This window comes from Podarcis erhardii (genome assembly GCF_964252035.2).
Source record: "Podarcis erhardii genome assembly, chromosome: 6".
Lineage (NCBI taxonomy): Eukaryota > Metazoa > Chordata > Lepidosauria > Squamata > Lacertidae > Podarcis > Podarcis erhardii.
The window spans coordinates 64,390,730-64,410,300 of NC_138510.1; the positions used below are offsets into that span (position 1 = coordinate 64,390,730).

The window sequence follows — 19,571 nt, forward strand, 5'->3', positions numbered from 1 at the left end:
TAGCTTCACATATGAACACAAAGCCCTACATTGGATAAACATTCCTGCCTCCATAATCTCTTTTAAGTTGCTCTGACAACCTTATCTGAGCAGTGGCGGAAGTACTTTGGAACAGAGTTCCGCAAAGTATTTTGCAGGCGTTCAGAAAAATATTTCAGTTTCTTTAAATCGCGGAGTGTAATACTGCTTCATACATTCCCCCTGCATAGAAATTACTTGTGAAGGAAAAGCGGGGGTGGGGAACCACATGTATATTAGCATGTCTGAAATCCAGTAAAATTTTTGATGTTGACATAAAGCCACCGCATCAATGAGATTGTCAATCAGGTGGCACAAGGGGTCAGTGTGTTTAGCTGTTGACCAGAAGGTTAGTGGTTCAAGCCCGCCCAGAGATGGTTGTGGGCAGGATATCCTGCATTGCAGGGGTTTTGACCAGATGACCTTGATGTCCCTTCCAACTCTAGAATTTGAAAAAAATGTGATTCATCTACTTGTAGCAAAAGAAACAAGCACTAACTACAATAGATGGCATGTTCCCCCATCTGCTGAAATTATCTGTGTAGATAAAATGCTATGTGTGAAGATGTCCTTGAAGTTCTAATGCAAAGTTGAGAACATAAGAAGAACCTGCTGGATCAGGCTGGTGGCATCTTGTTCTACCAGTGGACAACCAGTTGTCTATGGGAAATCCGCAAGCAGGACCTGAGGACAACAGCACTCTCACTTCCTGGGGTTTCTGGCAACTGCCATTCGGGAGCATACAACCTCCCAACAGCAGAGGCAGAAGACAAACAGCCATTGACAGCAAACATGTTATTCTGGAAACTGTAGAAAAACAGGTCATCACCGATATTATTAATTACCCTGGAGGCAGGTTTCAAAACCTAATACTGTTATGTAGCCCTCTTCATGTGTTCTTTAATGGCATACAATAGGGGTGTCTTCACATTTTTTGACTTACCCTCCAAGGGCTACATGTCAAAATGGGTATGGCTGAAGCATACAAGTACTGTAGCCAATTTTAATTATTTAAAAGGATACATTTTGGGGGGCCTTGTCACAACAACCTTCTGGCGGCACAGAAGCACAGCAGAGGATGTGGAGGAGTGATCAGTACATATATTTATTATCTTCCAATGACTACAATTTTTAAGGGAGATTTTGGGGGCCGCAGATCATATTTTGGACTCATGCCATCACAGTAGGGGACAAGTAGCAGCAGTCTATTTTTCAAAAATGAACTTTTTTTGAGGGCATTGGGGGACCATAACAACAATGTTGTGAACTGTATGTGGATGGCAGGCCATGGTGTGGGGAGGTAGGCACAGCAAAGAGTACACTGGTTCTGCCTCCCATCATTGTTCTCATTGTCCTCCACAAGTTAGAGCATGACTGTCTAAAGTAGGGGGCTCATGGGCTTGTGGTTCCCAATATATTTTATAATCCCAGTTCTCCAGGATTCTAAAACATGTGGGGAGCCTCCATTAGAGCATGAGGCTCCCCACTTCAGACGGGCAATGGGAACCATGGGAGGGGGGAGGCAGACCCAGGGGGTTCACCCCCACTATCCGACCCATGTGTTTACTGCACAGAGGTACAGAAATAAAGAACTTTTGTTTATGAATTATACTCCCAATGTCCCCAGTGAGGATTGCATCCATAGCCCCCCAGTTGTTTTTCGTTGCTATATAATTTAGTGTCTTTTGCAGCGGTGTCCAAGAACGCTAATTTTCCTGTTAAAAATACCCGCAAGTGCTTCATACCAAAGGCAATAAATCTACAGGGTCCACAATACCCTGGCAGGCATTACAGAAATGGTTATAGAAACCATTAAAACAGCTGGCATCAGCATTTTGAAAAAGCAAAGTTGAGGCAAGTTATCTTCTCCCTGACACTTCTAAAACACTGAATTCCCAATTCTCTCTCCCTTCTGACAAACTCTCTCTTGGCACCAGCACTGAAGTTTTTCAAGGATGGGATAAAACCAAAAGTTCCTCTTCTTCAGTAGGATTCCTGGACAGTAGTTACTGACTTTCACAGTAAACGACAAGTATAAAACAGCTACCATTGCTCTGTAGAATTTAGTGAATTCTGTTATTTTAGAAAAGTTGTTCTAACACCTCAGCCTTGGGGACCATTCTAGATTACAAGTCATGGCTGGAAATATTTCCCCACAGCTAGCAAGCTTCTTGAGATAAAACAACATTTCCTTCTGCTATGCCAATGCCAAAATTTTGCAACTGGGAAAATACTATTTATTTATTTCAGCATTTATAATCACCTACCTATGATAAATCTTACTCAAGGCAGCTTACAAGTGTCCTCATTCCCCCCTAACCAAAAATGAGTAAAAATAAAGTACCAAATCTCATTAAAGAAGTTTTGTTGTATTTTTGTTTTAAAGATTATGTTTGTTTTTATATTGTACACTACATCTTTAGAGATTTTTTTTTAAAAAAAAATGTATGAAGAGGGTTATAAATGCATTTAAATAACCAAATGATAAGAAAAAGGAAACAGCAGACATGACACATCTGGTATAATAATGTGTGTGTACAACCAAACCCAGTTCCACTGAGTTTAATGGAATTCCTTGTCTATTTAAAAACTCATGTAGCCGACATAGGCTCTGACTGAAAAAAACATCCACCAGAATAAAATGGTCCTTGCAGCAAGACTTTCCCCTTCAGTAAGTCTCCTCATCCTATGTATAATGGGGAATCGGACAAGGCAGACAATCACACAACTGGCACTGAATCAGAGCCAATGCCAGTGTACTGCTAAGAATGTAGTCTGGGTTTACTTTTTTGGTCTTCAATAAAAGTTCTGAGAAAACACAATCAGTGCTTTTTTCTTAACATTGTCATTTGACAACCCTGTTTCTGGTTGAGATCGGTGGTTATTCTTCAATTCAGAGAAAAAAATAATGGTTAAAACATGCAAAGGGGGTTCATCCCTTGACTCATCAAAGTTGATATACTTTTTGGGTTGGATTAAGAAGAATGGAAGGAGAAACACAGAAGCAAAATGATAGAATTTGGGGAAATAAAAAGAAAGCAGGAAAGAATAGCTCTACGTGGACTTCCGGGTTGGCGCCATCACCGAATGGCGGACTCCCTCCGAGCTCCGGAGGGAGCCTGCTCGGCAGGGGCTGGGTCCTACCGCGCCGGCGACGCGGGGACCCTCAAAAACCATGGGCGCTGAAACCCATGGACATGGTGACTCGGCTGGCACCTTTTGCGCCCCCCCGACCCGCGAAGGAGCCTTTTTAAAGGCTGCGGAACGGGTGACAGGGGTGGTGGTGGTGCTTTGAGTCCTCCGCTTCCCCTGCCGAGTGAAGCCACATGCCATTCGACGGAGAGCGCTGACTTCTTCTATTGAAAATTTGGACTTAAAAGAATAACCCGTGAGAAATTGGAACCTGGACTAAAAAGGGGGAGGCGCAAAAAGGAAGTCAGCCCCCCCCCCCGTCGTAGAGGAGTTAAAGTAAAGGATTTGACAACTAAGATCGAGCACAACCCTATTTTGACAAGGTTGCTAACTTCGCGATGGAAAATTATAAGACTGAGCTGGAGGAGAAAAGTGGAATTGAATTAAAAAGCAACCCCCCCCCCCCGGAATCCTGGGAGCGATTTGTGAGAGCGCCGGGAGAAGAGAAAGAGAGGTTTTGACAGCTGTCAAAGAGCTGTCAAAGCGGAAGAACAAAAATGAGAACTTTGTTACGAGGACTTTGCCGGTTGCATTTGTTATAAATTGGATACAAATTGCTTAAAACAAGGAATAACAAGTTATTTTGACTGGTGGGCGTGATCTGGAAGGGAACTGAGTTATTGTAATCCACCTAGAGGAGCTGAGGGATATTACAAGTATTGTTGGCTTGGAGCTTGAATAGAACTTTTTATCTCCTGGGAAACTGCAGGAATGGAACACTATTTTGTCTACAGAGGTCTACACACTAAAGGAGACAATAGATTTATCTATTGAAGAATGGAAGGGACTTGGCATAATGTTTTGTTCCTGAATAACAGAGCCTCTGCAGAGGAATTAGCAGCTTTTGGAATTAGAACATTTGTGCAGGAGAGCAGGGAAAAAAAAAAGGAGGAGAGGGATTAACAAGAACAACAAGAACAACAAGAATTGGATAAAGTTGGAAGTGGGAACATTTGGGACATCCAGATTTGAAAAGTCTAAGAAATAAAATTGGAGTTTTTACTCCTAAATATAAAAATCTGGATGGAAGAAATGGGCCTTTTTGAGATAGACTCCTTCCAAGATTGGACATTCGAAATTAAAGATGACTGGTAAAGGACTATGGCCTAGATAGATGTGGGAGCTCCAGGAAGACATCAGACGTTGATGAACATTGGGAACACAACCAGGAAAGGGGGGAGGGAAATTTGGAATCCAAAGGGTGTAAAATTATATTTGATTACCTTAATTATATTTTTACAATTTTATTTTAATTAATTATATTTGATTATTTTAATCTGTATTGTATATTAAAGGAGGGAACGCGCGGAAGGGAACAGGTCGATTTTAGGGGATGGGAAAATAGTTTTAAAACTGGGCTAATGATAATAAGTTCAAAATCTGGGATAAGAATTTGCTGAATTCATTCGTAAGAATTGGAATACAAGAGGGGGAGGGGAGGGGAAGTCCTGGAAAGATGCTACTGAAAATAAGATTTTAAATTGGGATGTTTTGTTCTTTTTATTTTTTTGTAATTGGAAATTTCTAATAAATATTATTAAAAAAAAAAAGAATAGCTCTACGTGGATGATTGGAAAGGCAATGGAAGCAAGTATGTGTGCAAAATTGCAAATAGGCAGGGAGAAAGGGGAAAATAAGGTGGGACAGCAAAGAACAGAAGGGGTAAACAGCAGGATGAACTCATGGGGACTTTTCGGTTTAAATCAGCTTTCTTTTAAGTTGGCTCCAGGGACTACATTAGGGTCTGTATTTGCTCAATTGCTCTTCCAAATTCTCTCTTGCCTTATCAGCATTTACATGACATAAAAACTGTGTTTGTCTGTGTGACTGAGAGAAAAGCTCAAATGTATTTTAATGTCATGTATGATAACACCCCTAGTCACACAGGGTCTTTAAAAATAAAAAGGAACAGGGATATGGCTGATTGTTCTTCAAAAACAGCGTATACATCTCAACATTTTGTATAGTACATAATGCAGAGAGAATGCAGTCTACAAATATTAACACAAAGTAACAGGGATGGAACCGGGTGGTGCTGTGGTCTAAACCAGTGTTTCCCAACCGGTGTTCCGCGGCACACTAGTGTGCCGCGAGACGTTGCCTGGTGTGCCGCGGGAAAAATTAAAAAATTCGAAAGATATCCGGAGAGGCGGCCTTCGGGCGAGTTTTAATTTTAATTTTCCTTCTCCCACTTAATGCCCCACGCTCGCCCGAGCAGCTTGCAGTCCTCGGTAACCACGGCGACCCGGGGGAGGGGAGGGAACAGGGAAGTTGAGGGCGGCGGCGAGCCGAGATGACGTCAGTGGGCCGCGCCGCCTCGCCCTGGCACGGTGTGAGAGCCCCGGCTAGTGGCGCGAGCTTCGGAATAAGTGGGATCCGTGTGCGCGAGACCGAGATCGCGGGTAAGGAGCTCAGCCCTGGGCAGGAGGAAGCGGGGCCGCGCGTGCGGGCCACATCCCCACAGAGAGCAAGCCTCCCCCGGCCCACCACTCCGGGCAGGTCCACTCGCATGAGGGGGCGGCGATGGCGACGGCCGGCAGCTTGCCTGCAATGCCATCCCTCGAGCAGGCGAGGAGCCCGGAGGCTACCAGATGCGAGTCCTCTTTCCCACCCTGCTCGGGAGTCCAGAGCACTTGGTCGCATTCAGGATCTAGAGTGGGGAAGCGGGGCTTGTGTCTGGGCTGGACACATTGGGCTGCCTGTGCCGCTCGACCTGCGGGGAGAAATCAGGGTGGGAGTCACGACCGTGAGGCAGGGCTGCCAAGTGTGGCAGAAGAGGACACGGCCGTCGCACCTGTCCTTAGGTAGGAGCTTCTTCCGTGTCGACCTGCTGCCCTAAAGTCTTGGCTTTTTTCTTGGCTTTTTGGCGGTTGGCACAGAAGGAAGGCAAGGGGGAGGGGAAAAAATTGAAACTTACACTTTCGTGCGTCCCTCCCGGCGTGACGCTGCGCGCTGACGTCACGGGGCTGTAATGGTGGTGTGCCTCGAGATTTTTTTCATGAAACAAGTGTGCCTTTGCCCAAAAAAGGTTGGGAAACACTGGTCTAAACCACAGAGCCTAGGGCTTGCTGATCATAAGGTTGGCTGTTCGAATCCCCACAATGGGGTGAGCTCCTGTTGCTCGGTCCCTGCTCCTGCCAACCTAGCAGTTTGAAAGCACATCAAAGTGCAAGTAGATAAAGAGGTACCGCTTCGGCAGGAAGGTAAATGGCATTTCCGTGCGCTGCTCTGGTTCTCCAGAAGCGGCTTCGTCATGCTGGCCACATGACCCAGAAGCTGTCTGCGGACAAACGCCAGCTCCCTCGGCCAGTAAAGTGAGATGAGAGCAGCAACCCCAGAGTCATCTGCAACTGGACTTAACGGTCAGGGGTCAGTTTACCTTTAGGTAACAGGGATGCTTCTGGAATTTGAAAGGGAGGAACTGCAATATGTTTATGAAAATGGCAAATGCACCTATCAAACTGGCCTTTTAATTCCAATTGCAGACATAAGAAATGTTGCAGGTGTGGATGTACGGTATCTAAAATTTTCCTGGAAAGAGATTTCAGAAATGACTTCTGAAAAACCCTTCTGAAAAATCCTGGGAGCCACTTCACATATTACAAAGTCCCTACACTGAAGCCATTCAGCATATACACACAAACACACCAGCTTCAATTGATAATGCAAAACTGTTGCACGTTATTGTTTGTTTAAGGAATTTATACTTCCTTTTCCAATGTATCTCAGTTGCTTAGAGAGAAAAAACAGATACACAGTACACACATATTGCAGATTTAAACATCAGACAACAGCAACCTAAGAACAACATTCATGGTGCAAAGGCCTCCTGAAAGAAAAGTTTTAGCCTGGCATCTGAAACGTTCTGGGTTAACCACTTGTCCAGGTCTGTGTATAAAACTAAGCAAAACCATGGCTTAGTTCTGGGTACCATGGCAGTAGCAGCACTGAGAGATGAACCAAGTGGCCACGATTTCCGCTCAGGGCACCCACACGCTTGCTCATTCTTGCTAAGCTCGCGCCAGTGACTGACCAGAAGAATGGCAACTCTCACACCCCACGCTTTAAAAAAAAAAAATGTAGCACTTCACGAATTTGCGTGTCATCCTTGTGCAGGGGCCACGCTAACCTTCTCTGTATTGTTCCAATTTTAGTATATGTGCTGCCAAAGCAAGCACCCCACACTATTTTTTTTCATTTTTTGCAAAAAAAGGGCAAAAGTAGGGTCAGTGATTGAGCAGGATTCTATGCAAACTCATGTTTACTCTGCATCCAGGGTCCTCTCGTCACTGGTTTGGGAAGTAGTGTACGCATGATGTTAGCCACAATCCATATGTTTCTTACGAAATACTGGATTTCCCCTCAAACCAGCCTTGACCCAAATGGACAAAAATAATGACCTAGCTGCATTTTAAGCCAGTAATGCACATGCAGCCCAGGAAGTGGGGCAGCAAAACAGATAGAAGTACCCTCAATAGGTAGACAGAGCATATGGACTTGGGGAGAGGCTATGCAGCATGGATTTTGCAGTGTGCGGTGCATCATCACCCTGCCACACCCTCAGAAACTGCACAGCCTTCATTTGCAATGTCCTCTGCCACCCACTATACCCATGGGGTGACGCCAGATTTCTCTGGATGCCTCCTGCCCCTTCCAGAGAAGCAATGAGAACCCAGAAGCCACTACTTCTCTGGTGATGGTGGACCTGCCACTGGAAGCTGGTGCCACTTCTTTCCTCTGATACTGTGGGGCACGGGGTGCCCATTACACACTGGCACTGCTGCACGTACCTCCCCATCATCACCTGAGAAGTGAGGAAAAGCAGCAGCAGCAGCAGCAGGAGCAGCAGCAGGAGAGGGTACCCTGCCTCTTCTCCTCCCTTCTCCTGTAGAAGCGCTGGGTGGGGATGCAGGATCTGCCGCCTGAAGCAGCTACCTCAATTTGCCAATGGTAAGGCCGGCTCTTCATCTCCAGCAGCTGCTAGTGCTGCTCAGTGGCTTGCGCCAGAGAGACCCCGCACCTGAGGCTGCGGGTCTCCAGTAGGCGCTCAAGAAACCACGCTCCTTGACCACTGGGGTGAGACTAGCGGGAAGGCGCGCGCTACTCCCACATCCAGGGTCCGCGCGTGGCTTCTGCCGCTGCGAGAAGACGAGCAAAGGTGAAGCAGCCTTCCGAAGGGGCGTGTCCTTGGCTGCGGGACCACGGCGGCCACGTGCAGAGCGTGGGCCAGGTGGGCGGGGCGTTTGTACACGGGCCTCCTCCACCTCCACCACGCCCACTCCACTTCTTCTTTCGGCGGGGCGGGGCGGGGGGCGCGTGCGCGCGCGCGCGAGGGAAGAGGGGGCTGGGTTTGGGGGGGGGGGAGCGGTGGTTAGCGAGGAGCGCTGACGCGCGCGCCTTGTGGGGGCGGCCGTTGCCTCTCCTCCCCCTCCCTCTACTGCTCGGGAGGGCGAGCGCCGGCTTCTTGCCTCTGAGGCGAAGCTGAAGCCGGAGGCTCCTTCTCCTGCCGCCCGCCCGCTTCCCCTCCGCTCGGGGCGTTGGGTTTTGAGCGGGCAGAGCCCTCAGCGCCGCGCCCGGCTGCCGCCCTCTCGGCCAGGGGTCGCTCCTTTCCCTGAGGGAGGGCGCCAGGCGGTTCCTCTTGCTTCGCTCCGTTGGCGCCGTCGGACGTGAGGGGCGCCCTCTTCTTCTTCTTCCTCCTCGGGAGCCTTTCGCCGACATCGAAGGAGGTTCGGCCACATGTGGGCAGCGCCAGCCCTCCTCCCGCTTCCCTTTCTTTCCCTCCTCCTCCTCCTCCTCCTCTCTCCTCTGCAACCATTATTACACTTGTGAATGGAGGGAAGGAGCGAAGCCGTCGCCTGAAGCTGAGGAGGAGGCGGCGGCGGCGGCGGCCTTGACAGTCACACACACACACACACACACACACACACACACACACACACACACACACACACACACTCTCTCTCTCTCTCACTCGGGTTATCTCTTGGTGCGTTTTTGCCCTCCGACCCTTTTCTCCTCGGCGGAGGAGCTCCTCGTGGCCAGCCGCGGCAATGTGAGGCAGCCCTCCGGCGCGCGCGCCCTGGTGGAGTCTCGCTCCGGCAGATGCGCCGGGGAAAGGGGGCTGGTTCGAGGCGCCCCCCCCATCCCCACCGATTTATTTGCATCGCTGCCTCCGCGGCTGTAGTGGCGGCGCCGGCAGGACCCCCCTTTCTCCCCCCCCCCTTTCTTCGCACGCCGCCTCGGTCCTAAAGGATTGACTGGATGAAGAGCCTGCCTTCTGGGTGGTTGCCTTGGGGGACTGGCAAGCGGAGAGACTTCAGCTGACAAGGTACCTGTTCTCCAGACCTGGGTGGGGTGGGAGATGCAAGATGCTCACCTGAAGGGTATCCGCATCGTGGTCTAGTAAAGGGGGGGGGCAATAAAAAAAAAGGGAGGGGAATCGCCATCCTTCTACCTTAACCTGTCTTCTCACTTTTTTTCTTTAAACCCCATAACCTCTCGATTTCTTTATGGGAATCGCTGTCGCCACCGTTATCATTTGCAGGCAGCGGAAAGGCTCATGGGCAGATTCCCCTCCCTGCAATGTGCATGTTTGGAGCAGGGGGCTGCGTCCTTTTTCTTGGGGAAGGGGCTGCTGCTCCTACGGTTGCCTGCTGTAGGGGCGTGTTAGCAGTGCAAGCGCTGCACGCTCCGGCTCCCTGCACGGGCAAGCCGGGATTCAAGCTGGAGGAAGTAGCTCTTGGTGGTTTCACGCTCTTCCCCGTTCCCCCACCCGCCACCCCCTCCCCCCAAAATTGCTGCTGGGTGTTGCCTCCGTTTGGGGGCGGATGGCGGTTCGGGGGCGGTGGGTGAGCCATGGAGTGATGGAAGCGCCCGAGGGTGCTGCTGCTGGTGGTAATCGGTTGAAATGCAGTGGTTGCTAAGGGGAGAAAGCAGAGCTGCAAAGAAGCTATATTCTCCTCCTACCTAGCTTTGTGATTCCCCTTCACCCCCCACCTCCGCTTAAAAGACGTGTAGATTTGGAGGGGGCGGGGTGGCATGGGGGACAGGATCAAGGTGGCTGAAGCTGTTTGCTGGTTAGAGCAGCAGAAGCTCCCACTTGGCATTTATGCACAGGAAAATTTGCAGCATGGAAAATTTGCAGCATGGTTGCATGCTATGGAGGGCCCTTTTGTGGTGTGTGTGTGTGTGTGTGTGTGTGTGTGTGTTTCTTTCTCACCACACTGTAAGTACAATACTCCCCATCTTGCCAGGAGAGGGTGTGAACAAGTAGGAAGATGTGACTGGTAGGGCATAGTTTCTGTGGAAAGGGACCCATGTTGCTACCTAATGTCTGCCACTATAGCTTCCAGAGGGAAAGGAGAGGTATGCAAGTGGAGAAGAGTGAATTGCTCGTGCATTGAACCAGCCATCTCCTATTCACATCCACTCACCTGCGCTTTCCCTCTGGGTGGCACAAGCATAGCAGCGGAGATCAGGCAGCATTCTAGAGGGTTACCAAGTATAGGTAGTAATGACAGCTTCTGCTCATTCATTCTGGGAAGCTGTGCTGGGCCCAATATTCTCTGCCATGCTGCCTGCAGATGGAGGGCAAGCAAGTAAAAGGAAACCACAGGCAAGGAAAAGAGGAGAAGCTGTTCCTTGTAGGATTGTGGAATCACTTACGTTCCCCTCAATCTTAAGAGCATGGCAGGAAGGACTAGGCAAGTGATGGCTGCAAGGGGTTGTTACCATTACTTCTGGTTGCTTAGCTGGCCTCTCTCAAACTCTGGGAGGCTCTGCCTACTCACTCTCTTTCTCTTTGGGTGCAACAATTGGAGAGATATGATGGGGAATGGTTGGACACAGCAGGGCTTCGCAGAACAAGTGAATCAGCGAAAGTTGCTACTGCCTCTTCTTGGTTGCTCTCCACTCTGGACAGTGCAGAAATGAGTACTGGCTCCCTGCATCCAATCACTACTTGCTGCACAGATGAGCGAGCAGAAGGACAGGGGCAGAAATTATTGCTCCTTTCATGAGCAGTTGCCTCTGTCCAGTTGCACACCTACACTCTCCTCTCCCTCTGGCTGCAGCGGTGGTGGGTATTGGACACAGTTGCACTGACCCAAGAGAGGGCAAGTTAGCTGGGGGTGACCTTTCTCTGTTGACAGTGCCACAGGGCCCAGTCCTCCCTGAGAGAGAGAAGATGAACAAGTGAATGGAGGTAGCAGTCTTTTTTGGTTTGTACGTGCTCTTTAGGCAGCCCTGCTGGTTCCTGTTTTTAGTGCCGTGCTGTCCATGGAAAGAGAAGGTGGGTGGGCAGAGGCAACCACCACTGCTTTCACTTGCTTTCCCACAGTGTCCCTCTGGCAGTGCAGTGAACAGAGCCCAAAGCACTTGGAGGCTGTTGTACCTTAACACCAAGCTAGTTCATGGTCAGTGTGAGCCATCCTATGGTGCTGGGCCCTTGCAGCATATTACGTTTCTGCAAGATTTAAGCTTGTGTGAGTGCTGGAGAGGACAGGCTAACCTTATGGCTTCACAACATATTGTGAAGATTTTTAGATACATAAACAGATAAGAGGATTAGACTGTTAGATCTCATAATTTCAGGGGCAATTGAAACACACATACACACACACACACACACACACACACACACCAGAACACTAATCTCTTTTTTCATTGTCTACAGATAATAGCACAATTGGGGCTTTCTCATTTGAGCCACCAAAAGAGTGTGGTGTGGATACAAAATGGAAGGGTCAATAGCTAGAATTGCATTGATTTTAATGCAGTTCAGACTGTCCCCAGTGGAAATTGCTCTGCAATTATGTGTGGGCATCATAGTTCTCTTTTAGTTTTAAAAATAGGGAATCTCAATTGGTGTTATTTTATGTCAATACTGTGGTGGTCCTCTTATTAAAAATGTTCATATTCTTTGTTCGGTGTGACTAGAGACATTTAAAATACTCATCCATTTCAACCCACCAAGAGCCCGCTTCCTCCACCCTCTTCTTCCCCATGGTTGTGACTCAGAATGGCTTTCCTTTTTTGGTATCTATGTGAAAGAGATGTCTGTAACCCAACTTTACTTTGCTGTTCCTTCTTAGCCAAGCCTATTCATTAAACGCCCACAGTGTGCCTGCCATTATGTAAAGTTTAGTTGAATTCTGCACGCTGGGCATGCTCAGTTCTCATTAGGTTGCTTTGGGCTTGCTTTACCACCTCTTAGGATTTTTTAAATAAAGACTATAAATCTTGACATTCTCTCAGACCTCCCCACTCCCACTTGTGCATGGTTGGCGCCATTTTTCCTACATAAACCACATTCAGTCTTGAATTTTGAAAATAGAAGAAATGATTCTCAATACAGTTTTTAACTCATGAAATATTTCTCTAAATTAAAAAAATGTGAATGAATGTGCACTACAAAGAGTATGGAAGATGGTACCTCAATTAGGGAAAATGTTGGTAATTAGCATGTATTTGTTTCTAATTAAGGCTTACTAAGGCCGTGTAACTTAAGTTCCAAATTCCAGCAGCAACTCATTTTAATAATTCTTGAAATTTAGTCATACCCATGTTGGATAAGAAAGAAATAATGGGTTGTATCCTGTGTTTCTACAAGTTGAAGCTATTTAACAACATAGTTGTTTCACTGGTGAAATGTTTTATTGTACAGGATAATTCATAAGCATGTTGTTGGTAACTTCATTGCACAATAGATTGCACACCTGTTACACATTGAGTTTCTGCTAGCACAGTTGTTGGAGTTTATTTCTTTGTTGTGAAACATTAAAACCCGAGAGTCCTTGCGCTAGCTAACAGAACATTGAATAGAGCCCAGTGTTCTTCCATTCAAATTTATTATCGCCTTGAAAGATAATATGAAAATATTTAAATATTTGCAACATTTAAAAAAAAAATCTTGAGGCCTTGAATTTTGCAAGTCTTCTGGGAAATTTGTTGTTTCCCCCTATGCTACCAACATCTTCACCATTTGTTTGACCAGAGAAACGGGAACAGTTTCTGTGTAACGTTTAGCGGTCAAATAAATGATTCCTCAACTGATTCCCTTGACTTGAAGATAGCACAACCATGTTTTGTAGTAATGTGTCATCTGTATAGCTAGCTTATAGACCAGAGATATCCAGTGTGGTGCCCTTCAGTTGTTACTCCAACTCCTGTCAACCCCAGTCAGCATGGCTTATGGTCAGGGTGACAGGAGCTGTGGTCCAAGAACATTTGGAGGGTACCATGTTGACTATCCATTATATACCCATACCCTGAACTGCAGTTGGGTTCCTAAATATTGTGGTTAACCAGGCTAGTGTTGCATCTTGCTTGAAGGCAATCTGCATGAAAACACCAGCACATGATAAAGATACGGGAATTGTAGTTATTGCAAGAAAACAAAGTTTAGATTTTCTTAACTTTGTTATAAAATACTCACTTTATACGTATTTTAAAATCTATGTTAAAGCTTGCTGTGTCATCATATATATCTATATCTACATCCCAACTTCTTTCTTGTTCCTCTCCCTCGGGACAAGTTTTAGTTTTGAAAGGGATAGGGCCCTGTATGTCTTTTCTCCTAACCCTCTTCTTTCATTCTCTGTGGAAATACATTTCTTTCTTCTTTAGTCTTTCTAATTACACGTGAAGGTGGAAGTTAGTCCCTGCCTTAGGTGGACACCTATCAGTGCTTGATATGACAGGAAAATGCATGAAATTCAAGTTGGAATCAACTCTTTGGGTCTGATTCCAGTGTAGATGTGTTGAAATCACTGATCAAAAGCTAGGTTGATTCAACAGGAATGAATGGTATGCCTCTTATGCTTGCTCTCCTAGGGGTCACTAGCTAACAAAGTGTAACACAAGCCCCTTGAGATTTAGAAGATTTGTTTCCTTTTACTATTGGTGTGAGTTGAATCAGATTGAATCCTTCTGGACCGTCTAGAGGGGCTGGAAGCTGGGGGCACTGTTATACGGTGGTTCCGCTCCTTTCTCCTGGGCCGTGTCCAGAAAGTGGTGGGGGGGGGATGAGTGTTCAGACCCCTGGGCTCTCACTTGTGGGGTGCCTCAGGGTTCCGTCCTCTCCCCCATGCTTTTTAATATCTATATGAAGCCGCTGGGAGAGATCATCAGGGGGTTTGGGCTGCGTGTTCATCAGTATGCAGATGACACCCAGCTCTACCTCTCCTTTAAATCGGAACCAGTGAAGGCGGTGAAGGTCCTGTGTGAGTGCCTGGAGGCTGTTGGAGGATGGATGGCGGCTAACAGATTGAGGTTGAATCCTGACAAGACAGAAGTACTGTTTTTGGGGGACAGGGGGCGGGCGGGTGTGGGGGATTCCCTGGTCCTGAATGGGGTAACTGTGCCCCTAAAGGACCAGGTGCGCAGCCTGGGAGTCATTTTGGACTCACAGCTGTCCATGGAGGCACAGGTTAATTCTGTGTCCAGGGCAGCTGTCTACCAGCTCCACCTGGTATGCAGGCCAAGACCCTACCTGCCCGCGGACTGTCTTGCCAGAGTGGTGCATGCTCTAGTTATCTCCTGCTTGGACTACTGCAACGCGCTCTACGTGGGGCTACCTTTGAAGGTGACCCGGAAACTGCAATTAATCCAGAATGCGGCAGCTAGACTGGTGACTGGGAGTGGTCGCCAGGACCACATAACACCGGTTCTGAGAGATCTGCATTGGCTCCCAGTACGTTTCCGAGCACAATTCAAAGCGTTGGTGCTGACCTTTAAAGCCCTAAACGGCCTCGGTCCTGTATACCTGAAGGAGCGTCTCCACCCCCATTGTTCAGCCCGGACACTGAGATCCAGCGCTGAGAGCCTTCTGGCAGTTCCCTCATTGCGAGAAGTAAGGTTACAGGGAACCAGGCAGAGGACCTTCTCGGTAGTGGCGCCTGCCCTGTGGAACGCCCTCCCAGCAGATGTCAAAGCAATAAACAACTATTTTACTTTTAAAAGACAACTGAAGGCAGCCCTCTTTAGGGAAGTTTTTAATGTCTGATGCTGCACTGTTTTTAATATTCAGTTGGAAGCCGCCCAGAGTGGCTGGGGAAACCCAGCCAGATGGGCAGGGTATGTATGTATGTATGTATGTATGTATGTATGTATGTATGTATAAATAAATAAATAAATAAATAAATAAATATTATTCTCTTTTGGAAGAATGAGCCACATTGATAACTCTGGACCACTTATATTATAAAATCCTGTTAAAACATAACTTTCTGATATGAGGGAGATAAGAATAAACCTATCTTGGGTATTTATAATGTCACCATGGTAACATTTTCATGCTTTGTACTTGGCCTCTGACATTTTCACCTAAACAGAGCTCAACAGAAAATTCTATTCTTGTTTCTACTAGGGTAAAGTGTTGCAGGCAATTGAAATGCAAGGAAGGATGCACTTTGAATCACAGTTATATTTAACATTTTTTTGTTAGTGTTAAGTGTAGAAAAAAGCATAGTAACTTGTGCTGGCAAGTTAGATGGGTGTTGGTTCTATGCATCAATTTACTGTATTCCAGTATTCAACAAGAGATTCAGGCTTACCATGACAACACCCGCTCCCCTCTCTCTGTTCATCAAATATTGCAGTGGATTTTTTTTAGCACAAAAGCAGCACCTTCTTAAAGAAATGACAACACTACAATATATACTACAGTGAGCAAACTTAACTGTACAGAATGCTTGTTCTGAATGGAATTATACCTGCTGGGGGGGGGGGGAAGCTGACCTATTTTTCCTGAATTTTAATGCAGCTTTTAGATTAAGATGACTTCACACTTCTATTTTTAAAAAGTTTGATGAAAGCACATTGAGGAGAGTCATGATTTTTAAAACTGTAGTTCTCTTCCACCAAAAATAGAGTGCTTGCTTTAAAGTAAGTATGTGGTAGATCTGTATAAATTTGAGAGGACATAAGAGCCCTGCCGGATCAGATAAAAGACCCATCTAATCCCTCATCCTGTTTTCACCAAATTCTGTGGGAATCTGCAAGGAGGACCTGAGTGCAACAGTGCTCTTCCTCATGCACGTTTCTCAGCAACTGGTATTCAGAGACTTAATGCTTCTGACAGTCAAGGTAGAACATAGCCATTGTGGCTAGTAGCCACTGATAGTTTTATCTTCCATGATTTTGACTAATCCTGTTTTAAAGCCACCCAAGTCTGGCCATCTTTTCATCTTGCTGGAGTTCCATACTTTAATTATGCACTGTGTGGGGAAGTACTTTCTTTTGTCTGACCTGAAGCTTCTCTTCCAATATTCAGCTTTATTGGATGGTTCCAAGTTTTAGTATTGTGGGGGAAGCTAAAAACTTATCTATTTTCTCAACTCCATGCATAATCTTGTATACCTCTACCATGTTTTCACCCCTTACTTGTCTTTTGTCTAAAGTAATCCCCCCCCAAGTCATATTTTTACTCATAGAACAGTTGCTGCAGTCCCTTGATCATTTCAGTTGTCCTTTTTGGAAGTTTTTCCAGCTCTATAACATCTTTTTAGGCGAGGCGACCAGAACTGTACACATAATCCAAAGTACAGTATCACCGTAGATTTGTATAGCACCATTATGATATTGGCATTTTATTTTCAGTCCCTTTCCTAATGATTCCTAACATGTTACCCATTCCAGAGAGGAGAAGGCTGACAAAAGCAATAGCCATGCAGCAAATTTCCACATTCACAGAAAATAAGGCATTGAATAAGGGAGCCATTTCTGCTGGTTTATAGTGACCAAAGCACATTTCCCTATACAGATAAGAGATAAAATTAACACATTTTCAGTTATTTCAGATTAGATCTAATCTAACTCAGTGATTAAAGAAGAATGCAGATTTTGACAGTAAATTGATTTTCATGTTATTTTCCAATAAGAGAATGCTAGTTTATGGAGAGATTGGTCAGAGTCTGATCTCTATCAGTCCACAAGTGTCATGGCTCTTTGGTGCACAGAAGTTTCACAACACACATTCATTTTGCAATACTTGCATTTGTGATGTGATTTCGAGGTGATAAGAATCAGTAAAGGTCCCCTACAAAACAACAGCAGACAGTTGTCCCCATCCCCAACAACCAGTCAGCATTCTATGTCCACTCATGTTTTTTCTCATTAGGATTACCCCACCCCTGCTAAAGATTTATTATATTTGTGCAAGCCTTTGGGTTCCCTCAAGCCTCTTGATTTTGTGTGTGTGTACTCAGTGAACATTAGCGCAGGATGTGTATAACCTGTCTGAAGTTTTTTTGGTTTTTTGTTTTTTTTAATGGATATAATGTATGGTATGGATTCTTTGCTACAGAGGTCTGTTTGCTGGGAGAGGATCCCTTGTTGGGATCATGTAACACTTCTAGTGTGAGTGGGGAGGAGCAAAGCAGGTATAATTTAGGCATGGAAAGCCGGGCTTTATGCCTTATCTTTCAAAGGAACTGTTAAGGGGGTTCATTTTAAATCTAGAATTTGCCTTCATTTTTTTCTTTTCTAGATATAACACAATATGTTCTTCTTTATTACAGTTTTTCTAAATCTGTTTAACTCTGTATGTTATCTTTTTAATTGAAAAGCAATAAACCATGTAGATTCTCAGATCTTTAGTCAGCAGTCTTTCACAGCATCATGAGGCAAAGTATATATATGCATTAATTTGTTACAGTGCACATGTAGCAATCTCATTGCTTTCTAAACAGCAGCTTTACATGGAAACTTGGTTCTGTAAAAGTAAATGACATCACAGCCAGCAACTGCTCCTAACTAACTTCTCCTGTTGGTCAATGTCCTACATAGAAAAAAGTTCCCCAACTTGGTGGTAAACCTTGATTTAGTATTATGTTCTAATGCAGTTAATTAACACGCAGCAGTTACCAATCAGTCATTTCAATAGAAGCACAGATCCACATATATGGTTATTTGCATTAATGAGTCAGTTTTATTGGCTGAAATGGGGACTCCTTGCAAATGCAGTAGCTGTATTTGGATGTTGGAGCACTAAAGAACTCTGGATCTGATTTTGTAAAGAAAAATTCCACTCTCGACACACCTGTGGTAAGGAAAGACTCAATTCAGAAACAGGATTGCTGAAGCATCCCATGAAAGTTGTGCTCATGGTAAATAGTGTAGAAATCATGTCCTAAAAGAAATAAGTACTGAAAGAAAGTCTGAAAGTAATAAGTACTGTTAACCTTGAGAAAAGAAAAGAAAAAGTTATCAAAAAAAATACTTAGATGACACCCAGGCATATAGAGGAAACGGTTGCTCGTTGTAAATATTCAGGAAAGGTCCTGAAATAAATTATTTAAATTGCAACAAAGATTATATAATTCTTGTGACGGGGTATATAGTGGAGAGAAAAATCCTAAAGGAGAAAGTTCCAGCAACATACGTAATATGTTATTTAAAGAGCGTTTGGACTCTTGTGTGAATGGTGCTTTAGATTTTGGACATGGTTTCTTAGCTCATATAGTATAGTGGCTCTAAAAGTATGAATTGTTGTTTATTATAAGATTATTAGGCAGTATCTCAGTGGCAAGAGTTAAATGGTTGTTAAACTTCCCCTAAAGTGAGATTCCCCACCACTATCTGTTGTGCCTTACAATGTGTACTCTTAGTTTACAGAAGAAAACGTTGAAGCACAACAGACTTGCCTAGTATCCCATGTGACCTGAGTGTGCAGAATCCTCTGCATAATGTTCACTGGTACTGTGCTTTGGCAGCCAAACTTCCAAGCTTCATGGAAGTTTTGAAAATCATTGATAAACTCCAAACTCTCTGGAGTTCTTTTGTTTTCCAGAACATTAAAACTGGTGCACAGTAATAACTTATATTTTGAAATCAGCAAAATCTTTGATATTCACTACTATTCCATTCTACATTTCTCACTTTGACTGGATTTTTTGGTGGTGATGTTCTGTGGATGGATTTAAGTATGTGCTATTACATGCTTGTGAAATGCAGTGTCGTGGTGATTGTCCTTCATTCATTCTCCTTCCATGAATTTTTGCCGATTTCCCCTGAAACCACTATGAAGAAGTAAGTAAATAATGAGTAGAATAAAGAACTAGCAAGCTGCCTGTTATATTCTGCAACACTGTAGTCTGAAATACTGATTTACAGCTCAATCCTAACCATGTCTGCTGGAGTTAGGATTTGCAGTTTAAAAGAAACAAGTGAAAGGATGCCAGTGCTATAACTCTCAGTTTGAGCCTTTTAAGAAATATGACCATTTGACAGGGCGCTAAGAATTCCACATTCTGTCAGTAAGGAGACAGGGTGCTGTAACCTGTGCCTCATTGCTGATTGCAAAATCTTACTGGAAGGCACTTTACAGATGGGAAACATAGACTGATTAATAGCTTAATTCA

At 45.3% G+C, this 19,571-nt stretch overlaps 1 protein-coding gene across 17 annotated transcripts in view; it reads left to right on the plus strand.

Moving 5' to 3' along the window:
• The first annotated feature begins 9,184 nt into the window (after positions 1–9,184).
• LRRC7 (leucine rich repeat containing 7) overlaps positions 9,185–19,571 on the plus strand; it is a 196,784-nt gene continuing 186,397 nt past the window's right edge. For all 17 annotated transcript variants that reach the window (XR_014157776.1, XR_014157777.1, XR_014157778.1 and 14 more), the window contains exon 1: positions 9,185–9,538. The gene's annotated coding sequence lies outside the window, so the exon portion shown is untranslated. The remainder of the gene's footprint in view (positions 9,539–19,571) is intronic.